This window comes from Apium graveolens, chromosome 11 (genome assembly GCF_009905375.1).
Source record: "Apium graveolens cultivar Ventura chromosome 11, ASM990537v1, whole genome shotgun sequence".
Lineage (NCBI taxonomy): Eukaryota > Viridiplantae > Streptophyta > Magnoliopsida > Apiales > Apiaceae > Apium > Apium graveolens.
This window is the reverse complement of record NC_133657.1, coordinates 56,281,149-56,287,148: the sequence shown is the minus strand read 5'-3', so window position 1 is coordinate 56,287,148 and position 6,000 is coordinate 56,281,149. Positions and strand designations below refer to the sequence as shown.

The following is a 6,000-nucleotide window of genomic DNA, read 5'->3' as shown; positions in this document are numbered from 1 at the left end:
AACAAAAGATTTTGAGTATTTCACTAACAACCATTTAAGCAAAACCGGTGTAGTAATAGATGCCCTGAGTAGAAGAAAAGAATTGAACGTGATTAAGATTCCTGAGGAAATTAAAAAGAATAAAAGTTGAAGTTCGAATACCGAAAGGTGATAAAAAGTGAATATATGAAATTACTTTCTAGCCTAGACGGATGAGAATGAGTAAGAGGTGTTTAGATATTGGAACTAAGTTGAAAATGAGTACTACCTATCATCTTTAGATGAAGGGTCAAAGTGAGAAGATGATTCGGACAATATAAGAAATGTGGAGAGTATATGTGTTGGGTTTATAAAGGAAACTGAAGTAATCACCTACCATGAATTGAGTTTTCTATGCCAATAGTTATCATGTTAGTAAGAGAATACTACTTTGCGAAGTGTTGTGTGGACATAAGCTTGAGTCATCCCTCTATTGAGAGAAAGTGAGAGTAGAGATATTATTAAGTCCTAAGCTAATTCAGTACCTCAAGAGTGTAGTGGTGTTGCTTCGAAAGAGAGTTGAAATAGCTCGGGATAGACAAAGAAAGGAAGCGGATTTGCATCGAAAGAATATGAATATATAGAATTAGGATCGTGGTAAGGAAAAAGTTTCACCTTGAAAGAGATTGGTTAAATAGAAGGGACAAGTACAGTCCTAAATGTATTTAACCGTTCGAGGTATAAAGAAAAATAGGTAAAGGTGTCTATGAGTTGGTGTTGTCACCGCAGTTGCAATATATATATATATATATAATGTGTTCTACGTGTCAATGTTAAGGCGATATGTATCTGATGCAAACCAAGTCATTGATTAGGAGCCAATAGGCTCTTATCCAAATTTATTCTGCGTGGGATGATCGATCCTAATCTTGGATCGTTAAGAGCGAGTCCTTAAGAAAGAGTTTATATCCATATCGAATATGCTTTGAATAAATCCTCGAGTCAAAGAGTCTACTTGGAAGTTAGATTCAGATATGCTTGACAAATATCCTCACTTGTTTAATTAGATCAGATTCTGGGGACAGAATCTTTTTAAGGGGGGAAGGATGTAACGACTCGTATACTCTTATATTTACTTAAAGTGTAATTAGGGAATTATTAAATGAATAATATATGTGTATAGCTTCTGTCAGCTATGTGTTGTTTTATTTTTATCTATGTGTGTGATTTATGGTGTATAGGGTGGTTCGTGTAGTTAATTATTGAGTATATTGAATTGCTTTTACTTTCAAAAGGGGATTTAATGCAAATTTATTTGCATAAATACTCGAATTGTCTCTAAAATTGTTTTTATGGTTTTATAATTACAATAATTATTTACGGAATTTTATAGAATTCAGAAATCAATATTTTATTAATTATTTATTCCCGTATGATTTTCTGTTTGCATTTATTCGTAAAATCCGTATTTTATTCTAGAATTCTTTAAAATCCGTATTTATCCTGTTCCTTCCCAGCCGCTCGTGTGTGCGTGAGCTGGGGGCTGCTATGATTTTCGGATTTTGCAGTTATTCTGATGAAAATATACGATATTTGCAAAACACAAATTAATTAATTAATCGGTGGTTTACGGTCGGAAACTTCGAGTCGAGGCACCACCGTAAAACTGCCGCCGCCGACAATGAATTCCGATGAGTCGGCGGTGGACAATGATGTTCGACTGAGTCCTACAAAAATTTTAAATATTATTTTTCTAATTATTTTGGAAAAAAATTTACTTTTAGGAAAAATTAGTTCGTAAAAGTAAATATTCGGTACGATAATTAATTGTTTGAAATCGAAGTTGGGCATATGATTTGAAATGTGAAATGTGGCATGTTGGATTTGTGAATTGTTGTGTTGCGATTGGTTTTTGGTGTCAATATGAGATCGACTGGTAGTCCAATAAATAGAGGAGGTGCTGTCCGAATTTCGAAAGATTACTACTTCGAAAATTCGGAAACATTTCCTATAATTATCGCACTTACCAATCGAGTCGTTTACTTATATTATTATAGATAGAACGTTTCTCAAATTTAATTTTTGGTACGAGTACTAACTCGGATTAGTACGACCTTGAGTTGTATTTGATTAACCGTTACTCAGATAAACTTACTAACCTATGTTGGCCAGTTTATCTTACTAATGATTAATTAAGTATAAATTCGGTTCTGCTAGTCTAGGTTAAAACTCAAATCCAAGATTCGAAACAGTTAGTCATATGTAACATAGTTGGGTATATATATTTTGTGAAAAAGAAATTCCAAAATCTATTCTCTGTATCAAGAATATAGGTATATTCTGAAAATGATTAGTGAACTGGGTTGTGAATGTATGAACCTTAATTGTATGTGAGTTATGATAATTCGAATATTTGCGAGTCAGGATTGTTCGAGAGGATATGTCAAGCATACCTAGACGTCTAACATAGGGTATTTCGTCTCTATAGGTTCTACTTGAAGGACTCCTGAATTGATATCAAACTAGAGATAACCTAGTGGACTGTCGACGAGCTCAACAGGGTTTCAACCGAAGAACCTGAGTGCTAAAGTCGAATCCAAGGAAATCTAGTGGTTAGACGATAAAGCCTGAGCGTCCGAATCGGTTCAGAGTCGATCAGTAATAATTGTAAAGCTCTGCAAGGCAAGTACCCTTGACCATTCTTTAATGGTTCAGTATATATGGATAGCTAAATGTTTTATTTTCATAATGGAACAGAAATGTTTTAAGTTACGTATCCCCCGTAGTTATAAAACACTGTTTTCAAATTATTTTGGGGAAAAGTAAGTTCGAAAGGTACCTATCTCGAATGAAATGATTTGCGAACTGGATTTTATATGTGTACTGGTTAAATAAATGATTTTGAAAATGAGATTGGTACAAGTGTTTTGAAAACTGGATAAAACGGTCAGATATGGGATACATTGGGGCCAGAGTAGGCCTATTGAGGTGGTGTAAGAGGCTAATTCGGTTGCGCGCAATATATAACCGATTAGTCCAGCTGGTCAGAGACCTAGATAGTCTCTGAGTTCTGGAACAGGTAAATGGGATGGCAGTTAGAGCCGTCTGGTGTTGATAGCCTGATCAACTGTCTTCACATATCCGCTACGTATCTGATTTGGATTTGTGATTCCCGTAAGGGCATAAGTAGTTGATACAACAGTTTTATAAATGTGATTATCATGCTAAAATTGGACTCTGGTATTTACACAGCACACTACTATGTTGTTTTGATAAAGCATGCTAGTTAGTGATATCCAATTTATGAATGTTTTACATGTTTTGCAAGTGAGCTATAATCTCTGTTCCTATAACTTTATTATAAACTGATTTACCTGTTATTCATATAGTGGTACTTGATAAGTGGCATTTTATACCACTTAGAACGTCTTAAAATGGCTTAAATTGGTGTCTTGAAATCAAGTATTTTGTGTATTTGATGCGTTTTTCTGGTGTTTATGCATTTCAGGGTATTAGTTGCATTTCGGGGGAGGAATCATCAAGAATAAGCCTTGGCATGTGTTCACCATTGCGAGAGGAAAGGAACGGGTAGATTACGGCGAAGAAACGGAGCAAACTTGGATTTTTTCCAGTAGAGGCCTGCGCGCCCGCGCAGCTATGCTGAGCGGCCGCGCAGGGTCGGGAATTTTGCTGAATTATTTTAGACTTCTACTTCTGTTTGGCTTCCAACTTCTATGTAATCTGAGTTTTATGGGACTATTATATAAGTAGATTTGAGACGTTTTCACAGGGGGGATTGGAAAAAAAGAAGATTGTGTTTTACGCAAGAAGCGAAGGAGATAGGGAAGAAGACCGATTTAGCACACCGCAACGAAGAGGAAGCATATTTTCTTGTGATTCTTGTTTCGTTGTAACGTTGGATGCTAGTTTTCTTGCTTTGACTTATTTACTCTTGTGACGTACTCTGTTTTAATATAATTAGTTTAGTTATTATTTTCTTGTGTTTGTTTATCATGATTTCATATGAACCCATGATGGCGATAAGTTCTATTATGGGCTAATCGTGATCATGGGGTTGCAACGGATTTATTATGGAATTCTTTAGTTAATTGTTTAATACTTTAGTGTGTGATGATTGCTTGATATCTAGTATTGGTTGTGCGTATTCGTCTTATGTGCGTCGCGAACATATAAGATAGGGTGTTAATCTCTTGTGAAGCGACGGTGGATCTTGAGATTTAGAACTTGCCATGCTAGCATAGGTTCATGTACGTTGTGCATGATTAGTGGGTAACTCTAACAGTTTTATTTGCCCTATGTAATCAAAAAGAATAACTTGTGCTTAAATCGTTGTGTTGTCAATTTCTGTAGACATATGGGAACTCAACATAATTGATGACTATTCAACTTCTATCTTAATTGTGGATGCTTGGTAGAATGGTATTAGTACAATGAAAGTTGGCTTTTATCAGTTTCGTGTTATTCGATTAATATCATCACTGTCACATGCTAAAGGTAATAACAATGGCTATAGAAGGAAGTAATAATGAAGTTGTGATCTCATGAGTGTTTATTATTGATAAATTGAAGTGTTAGTTAAGTGGTTAATTAAGTAGTTAATTATAGTTAATATTTAATCAACAATTTTAAGTGTTATTATCTTAACATTGAGAAGTAATCATACATTGGTGAGTGAGTTTAATTAAACAATAATTTAGTCTGAGTCTCTGAGGGAACGAACTAGAAAGTATTCTATATTACTTGCGAACGCGTATACTTGCGTGAATATTAGCGCGTGTTTTCGCCCTAACAAGTTTTTGGCGCCGCTGCCGGGGACTCGGCGTATTTGTTTAGTTTATGTACTTACCATCATTGGTCATTAGGACTCAGTGATTAGGACGTAGTAGTTACTTATTTTTTTCTTCTTTTTTTCGGTTGTGTTTCAGGTACTTTAGCAAGCGTTTATGCAAACTCATTCTCGTGCTCGCAAGAGGACTTTAGATACAGCTGAGGAGACAGACGAAGTTCTTGATATTCCGGAGAAGTTAGATTTTGAGGATTCGGATTCAGGAACTGAGCAGAAAGAACCAGTAAACATGGGAGATCGTATTGTTCAAGCTGATCCAGCTCTTATGGATTTTTCTCGGCCTAAAATTGATGACATTTAGTCAAGCATCCTTCATCCGGCTATTCAAGCTAACACCTTTGAAATCAAGCCGGGCACTATTCAGATGGTGCAGAATTCTGTTTCTTTTGGAGGAACGGCAACTGAAGACCCCAACATGCACATAAGGAATTTTGTCGAGATCTGCAGCACTTTTAAGTATAATGGCGTGACTGATGAGGCTATCAAGTTGAGGCTTTTCCCATTCTCACTAAGGGACAAGGCTAAAGACTGGTTACATTCTGAACCAGCTGGGTCCATCACTACGTGGCAAGATCTTGCGCAAAAGTTTCTGGTGAAGTTTTATCCGATGGCAAAGACTGCTGCTATGAGGAGTGCTCTTACTCAGTTTGCGCAGCAACCTACGGAGTCTATGTGCGAGGCTTGGGAACGCTACAAGGAAATGTTGAGAAAATGTCCACATCATGGAATGCCGGATTGGATGGTGATCACTGGTTTCTATAATGGTTTGGGGGCTCAATCTCGGCCCATGCTCGATGCAGCAGCTGGAGGCGCCTTATGGGCTAAAAGCTATACTGAGGCGTATAATCTTATAGAGATGATGGCTGCAAATGAGCATCAAAACCCAACTCAGAGGATGACGTCAGGCAAGGTAGCAGGTATTCTGGAAGTTGATGCAGCCACCGCTATTGCAGCCCAGCTCCAAGCGCTATCAATGAAGGTTGATTCTTTGGCTATGTATGGAGTTAATCAAATAGCTATGGTTTGTGAGCTTTGTGCAGGTTCTCATGCTACGGATCAGTGTTCTCTTGTCAACGAATCTGTTCAGTATGTGAATAATTATCAGCGACAACAGCAGCTTGTGCCAGCAACCTATCATCCTAACAACAGAAATCATCCAAATTTCAGCTGGGGGA

At 36.9% G+C, this 6,000-nt stretch overlaps 1 non-coding gene across 1 annotated transcript; it reads right to left on the bottom strand.

Annotated features, from left to right (window-relative positions):
• Nucleotides 1-5,447: 5,447 nt before the first annotated feature.
• On the bottom strand, nucleotides 5,448-5,554 carry LOC141699016 (small nucleolar RNA R71). Its single transcript, XR_012565507.1, has one exon. It is a non-coding gene; the product is annotated as a small nucleolar RNA R71 (small nucleolar RNA).
• Between the last annotated feature and the right edge of the window lie 446 nt (nucleotides 5,555-6,000).